At 42.6% G+C, this 15,659-nt stretch overlaps 1 long non-coding RNA gene across 1 annotated transcript in view; it reads left to right on the forward strand.

Moving 5' to 3' along the window:
- LOC147754646 (uncharacterized) overlaps positions 1–15,659 on the forward strand; it is a 65,552-nt gene that overhangs the window by 23,234 nt on the left and 26,659 nt on the right. Inside the window, exon 3 of the long non-coding RNA XR_015318084.1 lies at positions 6,528–6,717. This is a non-coding gene — a long non-coding RNA (uncharacterized LOC147754646). The remainder of the gene's footprint in view (positions 1–6,527; positions 6,718–15,659) is intronic.

Genomic DNA, 15,659 nt, shown 5'->3' on the forward strand with positions numbered 1-15,659 from the left:
AATAGTTGTACCAGTAGGTCGGACTCGTGAGCTTAGAGATGATGAAAAAAGTTGGATGTGGTGTTCGATTGTGTTTTCTTTATTGTATATATTATTGTTTACCATAAGTATAATGATGATGCGCTTTTATTAGCTGCAAAGGAAACTAGCCAATTGGAATGAGGGCCGGAAAGCAGTAGATAGTATTTGGGCGGTTTCAGCTGGGGGAAACTTTTGCTGTTTGCGGGTCATGTTGATGACGATGATAAATCGCAACAGCCGCAATGCCGAGGTCCGCTGCACCATTACGCGTAGCAATTCGATGTAGCTTCTGTCTTACCTCGAGTAAATATTCACTGGCTTATGCTTTGTTCCTTCATTTATCGAAGATGATTGCTTTATCGATTTAGCACACACGAAGCAACACTTCATCCCTTTGAACTGGTGACCCGAATTTCCCTAGGTGTTTGTACCTACAGAAAGTCAACAAAAAAAGAGACTCGGCCCTTTGCCTTAGCTTCCCTAACAAATACCGTGCTAATCTAAATGACTCGAGGACAGTGCCGGTATGGTAAATATGTAGATGATTATTGTTACTTGCCGCGATTTCTTGTGATGTTATTGTTGTCATCCAAAAATAGAAACGATCATTCGTTTATTGCGTAGGCGGCATTTGATGTCTACAGCCGTGAGACCTAACTGATACGCGGACAGACGTAGTGACTTATTGAAATTTTACTCATTTAAACGTACGAGCATTACGTATACCATATTTCAACAACGTGTATGTGCAAGATAGCAACGATAGGCCAATCTCTCGGAACGTCTACTATTTACTACCAAATTGTACCATACATGTACAACAAGCACTCAGGCTAACTTTTGTATTTTTAAACGTCGAAATGGGCTTTCGCAAAACTTTAATTTTTTTACCATACCGTTTTCTGATGAAGTCAAAACAACCCATAAAACCGATCAGACGTAAATTAAGCTGCCGAATTTATTATGCTAAAGGCAGGCCTCTGTCTGTCTCTTCAAGTCCCGTAACTACGTAGGGAAAATGTTTTTTTTTTTTGAGTCGCCGGAATTTAAGCCTTCCCTTCGTCACTTACATAGGTACTTTTTCGGGGGAAATTTCTTATTTTCGTAGAGCATAATGTCAATGTCGACAAACTGATCCGTGAGACAATTGTGGGAAATTCGTGAAAATTAATATCGAAAAGTTGCTTTTTTTTCCTGATTTTGTTCATCGCTTTAGAGATTACATTAGAGATTGACATTTGGGGGAATTTTTCGCGCCATGTGACCATGACCGAAGGCTGATTTCATATGTACGAATGAGATAAAGTTCGTTTTTATACGCTCTTTTTTAAAGTCGACGTCAGTCAATGAAAGATTGGAACAGTTGCTGCAGACAAAGAACAGAAGTTATGAGAATGAATCAATAGAAAAACAGGATAGGAGGAGTATTGCGACAGGGTCACCGTAACGGAACTGAGGGTTATGTTGGACGTGAACGATCATTTAAACAAGGTCATAGAATTTTAGAAAAGTTATAACTGTGAAAAATGTAGATCTACGATAGCACTATAATTTGTGTTAACGAATCACATTAGAATGCCAAAAGAGATTTACAATCTACACCCCAGTAGATCCTTCAACTGGAAATCTGTAAGTGTGTCACAAGGCTTTCAAGTAGTCTCAACGTACGCACAAACTACACATGCTTTAGAATATAAAACGTGTCTATATTTGATATTGCTATCTATAATATTAACAACCAATTCAGCAAGTCAGCAGAATTGAATTGAAGCAATTGTATTGAAAACGTGCGACAGCGTATGATTTATATATCGTATCTCCGATGTTTATGTGGCTTTTGTGTCATCCTTTATCTTTGGCTTCTTCCGAAGGCTAAGAACGACCATCGTTTAAACAGCAGGTCTTTCTTGGCACGGTGGACCCCAAGGCTCCGACCGGCCAGCGCTATCCCCGAAGGTAGGATACAAGCGCGAATGCGATGCAAGGCAATTTGTGGAGCTATAAGCCTAAGTGTATACGAAAAAGCGATCGGTTGGACCACGATCGTAGGACGCTTCTGCAAGATGAGTCCTGTTACCCATTCTTTCTCTTTCTGGTGGTTTCGGACTATCCCGTTAAGTCGCCTATAGCCGTCATGTGCGGCATCCGCCGAGAATTAGCACGATTGCGGCCTGCCGGCCTATCCTGATGATGGGTTTGGGTTGCGCCACCCAACCAGCACAAGCAAGGCCAACTTGCAGGTCAAGATTTGCTGCGATCGGACAGCCTGTCAGAGACCATATAACTGAGAAGAGCCGCTGGGACGCTTGGTCCTAGGAAGAACTGTTTCATGGTGCGAGCGTGCGAATACCCTATCGAGTGATGGGTTCACCCGCATTACTCGAAATTTACCGATACAGTAATGCCACACAGCGATACTTGTCTAGCTTCCCTTCAGTAAGTCATCGTCGCCAAACACGATCCGACGTCTCCCAATTCTCCTCATATTTGTCGCCGCTCAGGTGCCGATAGCACGAAGGAACTTACGCAGCAGTAGCAAAGAGCGGTCCCCAACATTCGCTTTTTGACGCTTTTTTGACCGAGCTTGCAAGATCTTGTCCGGTATCGTTACATCGGGCCGTAATTGATTTTTTTTTAAAAAAACTACTTTCCTCAGGATACTTCATCTCCGTTTATTAATACACTGTCTCAGCTTACATATATAATATATATATATATATATATATATATATTTTTTTTTTTTTTGTTTTTTTATAAGAAAACAAACGCCGCAGCATCGGTTACAATACTGTGATTCCTTCCTTGGCGTCTTATTGATTCGAATCGTTGCGAAGTTGTACAAACTGGTTATCTTCAATGAAACCCGCGCGGATCACGACCGTTACGCATCTACAGAGCGTCCCATCGGGACGCTAACGCCAGTGGCTAGACTGAGAGTGTTGTTCGAGGGGTAGCATGGGAAATGCGTGTGAAAGCGGGCAGCAGTGAGGCCGCCTGTGCCGCCGGATATGGACGTGCACTATATCCGTACGCAAGTGAATTGATGGTCAATAAAGTAGCTGCTTTGGTGGGTTCCATCGGAAAGCAACTCGCTGGCCGATTCGACGGTGTTTTCGTTGCCATTGACGGTTGACTAGCAAGCTACCAGCGCCAGTGGTGGGGAGAAGAAGGGGACTGGCTACAGCAGCTTAGCAGCCGGTTGAAACTCTACTTCCTTCTACATGGTGGTTCCATTCCATTCGACTGAGCCGCTAGCACTGCAGACGAAGGAACGACGTTCGCGTGAAAAGAACTCTCTCACCCTTCCCCTTGCACATAACGCTGACGCCAATGCAATCGACATCGGCAGCGCGTCGTCGTTGAACGAACACACAGTCGGGCGGTCAGGCACATGTTGCGTGGCGAAGATTGATGATCCGCAAATCGGAAGCCACTAGCCGCATCTACACCGATCTCAATCTCTCCCAGCCGTGTCCTCTTAGCGGTTCTCAGTATGCAGTCACTAGTCATCGACGTTCTACCCGACCCAAGCTTCTTAAACCCAGTCGTACTTTTGGTGTAGATTCGTCCGTGTGGCGTCAAGATTCGAATTCCAAGCTTTCTCTCTTCTGTTTCAGCCAATGATTCAGTGTCGCTACTGCTGCTTTTGTTTCAGATAGGGGTGTGCCGGGAGCGAAAAGACCGGGCAGCACCACATGCGATGGGATTTACGCGAAAAGTGGAGGTGATGCCGACTGCGTCCCGCCGAATAGATGTGGCTGCATTCATTTCTTGTGCTTTTGTTTGTCGAGAGGCTTTTCCTTCTCGAAGCGAAATTTGATTGCCGCGTCGCGAATGTGTCGCCGCTTTCACCACCGCAGCCATTTTTGTTTTGATTGCAATATTTATCGATTTTACGCATGTCTGTTATTGGTGCGGCAGTGCCGGCGCCAGACGCCAGGCGCCAGGCGCCATTGCATAAAATGCAAAGGCAAAGAATAGACGCCGTGCATATGTTAGTACGAAAATTACTGCTCAGCTTAGGCTAAGATACGTGTTCTGATCTTAGTAAACAGTGGGCATATTAGAGACACGTAACCATTTCAACACTAAACTTAAAGAGCCACCATTGTGTCTGAACTATATCATGTCTATATAATACGTATCTATACCTATTTAGCATATTAATTTCATCTGAACTAATTCAGAATACATCAAAATACGAGTTGTAATCATTTTTGAAATACGCTTTCCTGGTAACGGTTAGCATCATCGTGCGAACTTGTCGTAATTCTAGTATGTTACTTGTCACGACATACAAGGCCACCCATTCAAGATCTGCTCACTCACGTTTCCTCATCTGTTTCATCTCTATGTCGCTATGTTTTCTCGTCAGCTTTCCTCCCCGTCAGGGCGCACCCATCCTCCGCGAATGCGGCTCTCTGTAGAGCACATCTTTTTGAAAATAGCGGGTTCCTCTTTCCCTTTTCGCCTTTAGTATCTCTCGACGCTTCCAGTCATTGTGAATTGTCTATGCTCGGCGGCGTTGCAGTTTTCCAGCATAGTCCTTCTTTCGTCCTAATGTCCTTTGCGTTCTGCGCACACTCTCGCTGCTGACCAGTATCCACGGACTATTTTTTCCCTTCCTCCATAGTTCCAGTGTGCTATTGTCGTTGCTGTCGCCGTTGTCGAAAACCAGTTGTATATGCAAATAAGCGCTGAGGCGTCCCTTAGCTGCTGCCTTGGCCATCATTTGCTCACTCGACGCTGACGGGCTCTCCTCTTCGTTCGCAAACTGTATCCGTTCCGACCCCCTCGAGTGCAGTGCGCTCGTTTGCCATGTACTAACGATGATTCATTGCCACAAGCAGTGTTCCGGCACCACGGACGGCCGACCATCGGCCGACGCGGACCAGCGAGCCGCCTCTCATTGCCTTAGCTCTCGTTGCGCCCTACGCTTTGACTTCGAAAGAAAAAAAAAATACGAAAGGAAAACGAAAAAGAAGCAGGCGAATCCCTGTGCGAGTCTGTGAGCCGGAGATATCAAACGCTACACTGAGCGCATAGCTCGGTCACTCTCGTTGTTATTGTTTCCGTCGTCGTCGTCGCCGCCATCGTAACAGTGTGGTGGTGTATATAGCACGGGTTACAGTGTCAATTCCCTAGCGCGTGTTACCCTGGTTCTTGCATCCACTCTTCTCCTTGCTCTACGCCCTGCTCCACTCCTATCATCATCATCATCCTGCTTTTCTGCTCCCCAAGAGCGTGATTGTGGCTCGTGCGAGCTAATCAAATTTAGCTCGTCTCTGCTTTTCCGCTAAACTGTCTGTCCTCCGTTGTCTATCCCGCAACCTCTATTCTATTAGTTTGGGGTCTCCTCCATACAGCAGGCTCATATTTGCTTTAAGGTAATGCACGTTGTCAACTGTTTCCTAATTACTGCAGTTGTTATTAAAAATATATTAAAAAACTTGTATAGAGCATACATAATAGCATATTTTGTGGAACGAGGTACGAACGCATTCAAATATCATACAGTTTCTACTCTCGCTCTCTCCCTGTGTCTCTGTCCTGATTCTCTATCTATCTATCTATCTATCTATCGATGCGCTCGTTTGTGACACTTTTTTTGAAAACCAAAACCGCTCACAGCATTCTTCCATTTGAACACGAAGCTTCCCGAATTTGTCTATGCACTAGTAAATATTTTGAGGTATACTAAAATAGGTTTTGAGGGAATGGTTGTACGTTAACTTTCTCGTCCTTCGTATCATTTCCGTGTTCCGTGGAAGAAGCTGTAGCTCATGCACAGGCGTTAGCATCGGTCTAGTGTATTTCATTGCATATTTAAAATTTTTCAACGCTGTTAGTTATTCTAATTCTATACGCAATTAGTTGAAGTCATCTTTTCGGTATAAAACAAAACACTTGTTCCTGTTAGGGGCTCTAGCCGGGGTGGGTCTCACTGGACCTATCTAACGTTTCACCACCGGACCTACGAAATGGCATGATAGCCATTAAACATTTGCCGACTCTGAAATTCAGACCTGCCATGGCAGCAGCATACGTTGAGTTAGTTGTTATTGTGGTTGCCGCAATAATAAGCCGTAAGGACTACGCTACATAGCGAGAGGTGATAAATATAGGCGAGGTGTTTTCCGCACAGACAATCCGAGTTTGCTGCTTTTGATTGCAGTGATCTATTTAATGTTTTTTCTCAACACGATCGGCAAATATAGTTTTATTATAGATGCGAACCTAATCATAGATACTGTACTAGAACGTAAATACTGTAATAGATAGCCCGAACTTAGAAGCCGAAATCGCGGAATGTTTACGAAGTCTAGCATAGGCCATCTTTGATGATATTGATTCAAGCAATTCATACGCTGTTCAAAGCAATCATAGAACAAAGATAAACAAAGTCGGTGAGTTTGCCTGTCATCGGATTTCTGTCAATATGTAGTCATTTTTCTGCACTAACAGTGAAAAGTACTAAAATTATGTGATATATTTCTATTTTTTAGCTTGTTTCAAATGAGATCCGGAGCACTCCGCATTCTTGTATAGTTCGCGCAGCAGAGCAGGCAGCCAACAATGCAGTCGTTCGTTTCTTCTAAATCCAGACCGTTTCGAAATTGGGAATACTCAGAAGAAACCAACCTCAATCCCAGATCATCCCTGGAGACTCATTAGAGGAAACATAAAATGACGATGGTAAGTTTCATAGACAATCTTTAGATTATGAAGCCGTACCAAGATATAAGAGTCCCCTGCGTTTGTGGCCAGGGTATTCATTTTAGAACTCTATGGCACCCTGAACTGAACGATCAGACGAAATATGATCTGGGACTAATGTTCTCCTTAGCCCTCAGGGTAATATGGCTTGGTCATTTTAGACGAGTGCATACTTTGCCGACTGCCCACGAAAGTTGCCTCAAGCTAGCGACTAGCGTCGTCTCCAAGGTATGTTCTTGTTAATAGCCATCACATAGAAATATACTCACGGCACAGTTTAGTGGATACAAAAGTGAAGGGTTAATCACCGTCAAACGTGTCTAAGATACGAAAATGTTTGAAAATATGTGGAGGTCCGTAACCATGTGTTTGTCAATGTATCGCAATAGTATCCAGAGTCCAAAAACGAGTTGAACTTTGTGGACCAACGTTGGCCTTAAGCATGTCATTTCCACTGCCTAGCACCGAAGGTCTAATTGTTGAATTTTGCACCAATACGTACGTCACGAATCGTAGAACGTTACCGGTCAATTCTGCAATGAGTACTTCATTCGCATGCACCACTATGGTCGTCACGTTTGTGTAACCCTAGTGCTCTCAGAATGATTTACATTTGGATATATGTGTTAAGGCACCTAAGCTATTTTTGAGAGGATACGTATCTTTGCTGTTTATACGGCATCCATCCGATATGCATTGCATCGAAGTGATACGCTAAAATCGCTTCCAACAAAAGTCGTTTCAATTTCCTCTGGTTCCGTCCCACAATTTCAAAGCCCCACTATCAGTGTAGTTTATCACTGTCAAGTCCGATATACTAAGACCATCAGTTACACCAAAGGTACTTTACCGCGGCCTAGTTAAGCGCGTCCTTTTTATCGATCACTTTAACACATTGTCCACCGCTATTAGGTCGTTTATCAGTTTAACGGCAAAGAGAAAGACCCATATAGCAGAAGGACGAATAGGCCTCGTTCACCTATCTCTTCATCAGCAAAATGCGCCACTAACGGTTCAACAGCTCGACAGCCACAGTAGGCGAATGCCGTAAGCTAGAATTTTAGGCTTGTAAAAAGGTATCTTTTACCTTCGGCAGGCTTTCTTTTAATAAATGAACCATTTAATTTGTGTTTCCACCAGGGGTAAGTGTCTATTTGCATGATACCTTGAGAAGATAGATGGGCTATTAGAAATAACGCATGTCATGGGTTTCAGAATAATGAGACACGAGACAGTCAGCTATAACAGTATCTACATGTGTGATTATGGATGTTTCTAACTATTTAGATTACAACTTAGAAAGTATCTGTGTGAGTGAATGCACGATAACACTATATAATAAATGTCAGGTGATTTTGACTGCACCCGCAATCTCTGTCATTATAACTTATGATAATAACAATAGTGTTATGCATCTATTCGGTATATGTTATTAGATTTGCCGTCGCCTTTATAATATATATATATATATATATATATGGCAGACCACCCTTCTTCCAATCACAAGTGGGACGCGCTGCTTGGGTGGAAAACGACGCCATAAATGTCAGCGCGATGACAAGGATGACAAGCTGAAGTAGTGGAACCTGCAGTTCCCCCCTGCCTCCACCGTCCTTTCTTGGCCTCTTTTCGCCCTCTTCATGGTTCTCACTGTGTTCAGAATGTAGGACAAGTAGGGCGGCGGCGGCGGCGGCCATCGTAGTAGCGCAATATGGTCGACATCACTTTCGCTCCTTTCGTTGCGGACAGTTTCGTACTATTTCCAGGCAAAAGCACAAGCCTATTATAGTGGGCCTGTATAACCTTCCTAGAGTGAGTGACCCTTGCAACCCGAAGTTGGTCGACACGAGCTCTTGAATTTGGAGAGCTTTCCTCATAATGATAGGATTCACGTAGCAGAAAGGACCGTGAGATCGGATAATATGGAAAATTCACATTGACATAGTAAACACAATTGTTCGTGTTTGAGAAAAGTATTGCGAAGTGCGGAAGAGCAATTATGAGAGTTATAGCAAACGACGGTATTTACTGACGATGCTTTAGAATATCGACAAGTGGCCCTAAACAGGGCTACCATTTTACTGAACATAATATCTGTTGCAAAATAACACTCTAAAACAGGAAACTCAAAAGTCACCCTAAAGTTTCTCGTCTTGTCAGGACGAAAAAGCCTTGTATGCCTCGATATTTTTCAAAATGATGTTTGTCACAGTGTGGCAAGTGCTTTTACAAAGATTCTGGCATTGATTGGTGGCCTGAGTCGGACTGCTGGTCAGACTGTGACATAACCACATAGGGCGTAACGTGAGCTATTGTTCTGATGTTGCACGAACTCCGCGAGCTTTCGATTACTACTGGGTGATATTAATTACGCCGGCAAGAGTCTACCCAAGTGGTAACAAAGGCACACTACAGACGTTGTAAATACCGTGTCTGCAATCTCTCAATGAACTTAAGGGGCACCTCAGTGCTAAAGTTTTCATTTAACGTAGACCGTTATTAAAGCATCTTTCCTCATTATAATTGGTTGTAGGCACTATTGTACCTTGTCCTTCTCGAGGAAATATTGTGCGGTCATGGATTAGCACTTATAGATTTTTGGTTAATTTCGATCTGGCCTAAATAGCGACGGCACCAGTTTCTAGAGTGATGTAGCAGTTTCAATATTTCGAACATCTAGCAGACGTGAATGAACACAAGGCTTGGGCTATTATTGCTAGCATTGTAAACAGGTTTGCGTAGAAGATCCAATCTTGGTCTAAAGATTTAAACTTTTCCATATATTATATTATATAATAGTATGTAACTATACATATGTTTAGTTTGCTATTTGATGCGTTATCCCTTAGTCCGTAGCGAGTTAACTGTATGCTATTAATTCGCTGTGGAATGGAATGAGTCAAAGCACTTGCCGGCATCTTCCATTTATCTTGATTTGCTTGGTTAGTTATCCTGGATAGGTTAGGCTTGATTCAACCTTAGGTCAAACGTATCGGATAGCTACGCAGGCCATTACGAGTAACGCCGCTCTCTTGTCTACGGTGGAGGCAGAAGAGGAACCGCCGAAGCGGGGCGCGTTTCTAATAATCTAATTTGTTTAGGACAGTGTCGTTTATACAATGACCTATACCTTTTCCCAACCTATCCCTTACAACAACTGTTGTATACATAATGAATCATAGTGCGTACATCAGCTGTAGTGCTATTAAATAATTGTTATGGTACGTGCGTCGTAGCATTTAATGCAACGTACTTTAGTTCAATAACTATAACTGTATAAATAAATACATGGTCTCTTCTTGATCTACTTTTTGATTTTAGTATTCTGACTAAGGATATCTAAGGTCTGACTTTCGATGGACCTAAACGATAAGTCCATAGAAAACTGAAAACTTTTCAAAGAAGTTTTTGTTTCTTTATTGTTCAACGTGTTCTAGGGAAGCTATTTAGCGCCTTAGTAAATTTCTATAGTATAACTATAGTAAACTATATAACGTAGAACACTCATAAGCTAGTGTATGCTATACCTGATCTCTTCTGTTGTGTATAAGCTCTAGGTAGTTTCTGATAGTTCTGCGCCTCTCATTTGTATAGTAATGCTAATGTCCTTATCAACGGCTGCTTTAAAATTAGAAAGGAAATATTTCACTGACTAGATCCCTTTAAACGATCGACTTTCAGTCCTTTTAAAGGCAACAAAGTAATCGAAATCAGACAACATATCTGCACGTTGGAGGGAATAAAACTATTTTCTTTTCTCGATCCAGGCCATAATTGAAGCGTGGCAAGAAGGCCGTCAGGTAACCGTGCAGTGAGCTGTCGATTGTTGCGTTGCATATCCATGAAGTTCTTCAATGATTCGAGGCACCCGACAGCATTTACCGTTTCCTGTTCCGGCAGTGTCCTTAATATTCATTGCGAATGTGAGCATCAGCTTATGCCCTGCCCTGCCCTGCCCTGCCACTGAGATCGCTATTTCTTCTGTTCGATCCTATTCTTTGCCTCTCTCTATCTCTTAAGTCTCTTTTTGCGTCTACTCCTTAATTCTTAGTGTTTTTCTTATAATTTCGTAGCTTGCAATCCAAGAAATGAATAGCATACCGAGATAACAGGGGGCACATTATGTATGCTCGGCTTTGCTCAAAACTCCTCGTAACTATAGCAAATCATTCTTTCGTTTGAGGCCCTGAACGATAATCATCTTCTCTGTGTCTTCAACTTCATTTTCAAAATGATGCCATCAGTAGCCAAATGACGTTTCGCTAAAGCTTTGCTTACCCAGTGTTTTCAGCGGATCCTACCGGTGATATCGCCTGCAGGAAACATTTCATTCCGGACCGCTAATTTTCTCACCATCCTTAAAAAGTGCCCAAATAGTCGCAGACATATCTGGTAAATACTTAGACTAAATAGCTGACCTAAATATTCACTTTAATAGTAGTTTAAATGAGGTCGATTTGCTAAATAGCTTTTATATTATATGCTAAATAGGATAAATTTATACGTTTCGTTTCTCTCTATGTTCTTGTCCGTAAGTAAATGTTCATACTCGTTCTACCGATAGATAGCTGACCCGTTCTCAGTCTCATTCTACTCTGTCAGTTAATTGGATCAGTTTTATTATTTTTTGCGCAACGTACACTGTCATGTAATATTACTTTCAACATATAGTAACCTACTGGTAATATTGATAGACTGTATCGAAAGATATTATGAGATATTACATACGATCTAAGCAAGCGAAGGAAGAAAGGTTTTTCGGCGTTATTACCATGATCGCAGCAATTATAAATATGTTAACGACTACACAACTGCGAGTCGTAATGGAATACAAAACATGGCATTACTGTCTTCTTTTCTTCTGCTTACCTTTGCTTCTATCGATCGGCTGAGCCGAGACCAAGAAGTAGTCTCGGCCTACAATAAAGGAGGATCTATGAAGCTGTGAGAACCACAGCATATAGCTGTTCCTATGGTCGAAGGCCGCATACGCCTCGGCCTTCGTTTAAGCCTTTCAGGAATGTGACTGGTTCAGGTGACGGACCCAATTTCATTCGTCTCTCGAAAAAATGTAGTTCAGGACAGTAAACGATCACAATGGACGTTAGCAAGTAAGATCGAAATTAGAGTTCGGATGGACACGTCGAGTTGAGCGATTTCCGTTGTTTCTTCTTCAATTACCACCTTCGACAGAGGTGCGGTCAAGAAGACGGTATGAGATTAGATTATCGCGGCTACAAAGGCAGTCTAAGCGAATAAGGACTCACAGAAGCCTGAGCTAGACTGGAGCCCACGGCGGCGAACACTAGATGTATAGGAAATTGCAAAGGGCGAGCTCCCGTGGTAAGCAGAATTTCTGCGCTAGCCTTCGTTACTAAGCGATTCTTTATGAAATGAATTCTATTAGCGCTGCGAAGGAAAGTAGAGTTCTAATTTAGTTGTAGTTAACGCCCACAAATGGAGCTGCTCGCAGTAATAGAGTGAGGCAAAGCGTTTAGAAAGCTAAGGCATAAGCAAAGCACAGTCTTATAGCTCTTTTTTTTTTAAATATTCGATCCTCGGTAATTGGGCCTGCAATCAGTTGTTCGCACTTAGAGCCGGGCAAACCAAAGTACTCCTCTGAAATCAAGAAGCACTTGCGCACAGTTCTGAATCCTAACCCAGAAAGTCGACCAAGCGACGTTATTGGAACATTGTATAAGACCTGCGTGTCCTCAAGCGGTGTTGTCCTCCTAACGCACACATCTACATGTACAATACGTCTCTACAGAGTTTATTTAATAAAATATTGCCTGCATGTTTATCAGTTACAGCACACCATAACGCTGTAACGTTCCGTTCCTTATTTGTTATGAAGCGCAAAATATAACAATCACAACGTTTCCAAGACTCTCCTGCGTAGACAATATTTTTGGCTAATATTTATTGTGATTGTAATCTATCACATCAAAGGGGTCGTAGCACTCGAACACCGATACCTCATACTTTTCGCTGAGGTAAGCATGGCCGCACTTCTCGACGAAGTCGAGAACTGTGAATACACCACTACATCTTATGAAGAGGTAAAGAGGCGGGAGGAAGAAAGGGCTGAGAGAACGATCATCAACTCACTTGACTTAAAGCTGCTGCCGCAAACACGGCACTACCTTATTGCGCCCATAGTTGATAGCAACGTGAGGGAGGCTAATAGAAGCGACGGAAAGCGTGAACTTACTCCTATTATGGAGCTGCGGCTTCGCCAGCTTTTCCAGCCGCAGAATCAAAAGGCACACCGGCCACCGATCAGCTCAGGGCCTTCCGCTTTATATAGGTACTAGGTTAGATGTAGTTTGGAGTTAGCAAGGTGGCTGAGAAGGCTGAATCGATAAAGCGATAACGGCCTTATAAATGAAGGAAGGAATCAAGCAATGCCGCTTTACCCGAGGACGACGACGAGCATGGCCACAGCGACCCTCATAACGAAGTTGCTGAGGTTCTCGAATGGTAGTGGCGGTAGTGGTGATACATCAGCCCGCGCACCCGGTAATTGAGGTAAGCCCCGCGGGCGTTTTAGAACGAGCGCGCCATAACCCCGCACATCATCTTTACAGCAGGGCTGCACCGCTAGATACTCCGACACACTCAAATTTATAGATAGCAGACCACACCATGGAGACGACAAAAAATGAAAAACAAATTTACAACTATTTCTATCTACTGTTTTTTTTTTACGTAGACATATAGCCGATGATCTGTTGGGTATCAAATCTTCATCAAAATGACTAGCATGTTAAACAACACGGTGTGAAGCGAGCATTGTAGAATGATGCAGATAAAATCTTACTTTTGATTTTACCTTAACTTAAAAAAAGTTCACGAGTCAAAATATTCCTTAAGTCCGTTTTTGAATAGAAGCCAATCATATGATTGAGCGATAACAAATACATCAAACACAAGAATATGTTATCTCGCAACAGATCTGCCTGATAGATGCAAAGCAGAGACCCGTTTTCTGGAAACAAGTCTGAACACAAGTCGTTATGCGCTGATCCTTAATTTCAAAAACGAGACAACATATGACCCACCACAAGCTGCCATGGTGATACATCGTATATGATCTATATACATATATATATATATATATATGCCAGTAGTGTAGTTGTCAAGTTTAAGTCAGCGGCCGTTTTATGGCCGAGCAGCTGCTAATATTATATACCAAAACAAGTGATCTGGCTTAGGCCGTTCGCCTTCTTGTATCCAGCTTCCATGCAGACAGAAGATTTACTCTAATATATTTGGTTAATATCGATTAGTACAGTTACTGAAATCAGAAGACATTTAGTATTTAGCGTTAGCATTATAGTCGACCTATTTTCTAACATTTACTTACTGCTTTAACAGAAACAGTAAGCTAGTGTTCCAGGATGTCATGTTTCATAGTAACTAACGATTGTTCCTCCAAGCAGTGTTTACGTGCAAGCGGGACTCAGGTACTGGAACGTCGAGTTAGCCCTCATACGCTTAGTGTTGAATGATGATTCACGACATCGACATTTCGATCTGACATTTGTATACATAAACATGTCTTGGTCGTCGCTAGCTACTTACCTATTTACCTGGATAGGTGGTTGGCTGCTTTAGCATCATAGTCATCAGCCACCAGGTTTCGCTAGCATCAGTGTTGGTGACAGCTCAGACGTTGGCGCCGGCCGTAAGTGCAAGCTCATATGCGTTAGGCAGTAGAGAGAGAGAGGGGAGAGAGAGAGAGAGAGAGAGAGAGACCAGTCAAGGCAGACTGTGTAACCAATGAAATCCGAAATGCGCATGAACGCGGGACAAGAGGGACGCGGGGCCAGGACGCTGCAGGCTTATTTGAAATGCGACCTGCGCTAGCTGTAAGGTAAGAACATGTTCCGCACGGATTTGTGATACGATTTGACTTAGCTTACATTCAAGGATTGATATTGATATTTGAAGTTTTGATATGAGAACACGCCATCAGCGTGTAATGTGTAACATTGAGGTCATGTTCAATATGAGGACGAGGGCACACACGTAGACCGAAACGGGCAGACAACGAACATGTATTCACTCGCATGGCAACTTGACCAGCATAAAATTATATGACGAAATGTAATCCGTACATTTGGCCTAGCGATGACTTCGTTTCCCGTCAGGACAAGGCACCGTTTAGGGTGAACGACAGATATGTAGTAAAGGATGCTGATAAACAATAAAAGAGCATGCATTAGTAAACACCACACTTCGATGTCCGCGTAAATGATGCAGGGTTAAACTGGCCGCCTGCCGTTTTATGGAACCGAATTCAAACTGCACCTTGTTTAAACGAAAAACTGTTTGGGCATCAGTTGTTAATTCGCAATTCATTATACTGACAGGTACTCTACGATAGATCTCTCGTAAATCCCAAACTGAAAATGTTAATAAAAAAAATTGGATATAACTATGTAAACGCAGCCTGCATTTACAGGTCATTTCGAACTTAACTTAACTGGAATAAAAAGAACGTCCATTCAAATATTAAAGACTACCTCAATGGTAGTAAATATATCCACCTTAGAGAAAAAATTTATAGATATTAAAGCACTAAGTTGCTTGGGCTGTTTCAGTATTACCACAGTATCCTGATCAAGAGATATTCTATTATTATTATGTAATGAATAGTATAAAGCATGCACTTTGATTAATGTAAGATGCAAATACTTAATGGGGTTGTTTCTCCTTGCCTGCTTAAATTTGTTAGCTTATCTCTTTTTGACTGCTTTACGGTGCAACGCACTGCCACCGGCCATCTCATCACGAAAATTACATAGAATTATCTTCGCGATATGGCTGAAGGAGGGATTACTGCAATTCTAACAGTTTTTCGTGGGTGGCTTCTCGGAAAAACAGCTCATCAGAAGAGAAAGCTCAGAGCTAGC

Source organism: Varroa destructor, unplaced genomic scaffold, assembly GCF_002443255.2.
Source record: "Varroa destructor unplaced genomic scaffold, Vdes_3.0 BEIS01000007.1, whole genome shotgun sequence".
In the NCBI taxonomy this organism is placed as follows: Eukaryota; Metazoa; Arthropoda; class Arachnida; order Mesostigmata; family Varroidae; genus Varroa; species Varroa destructor.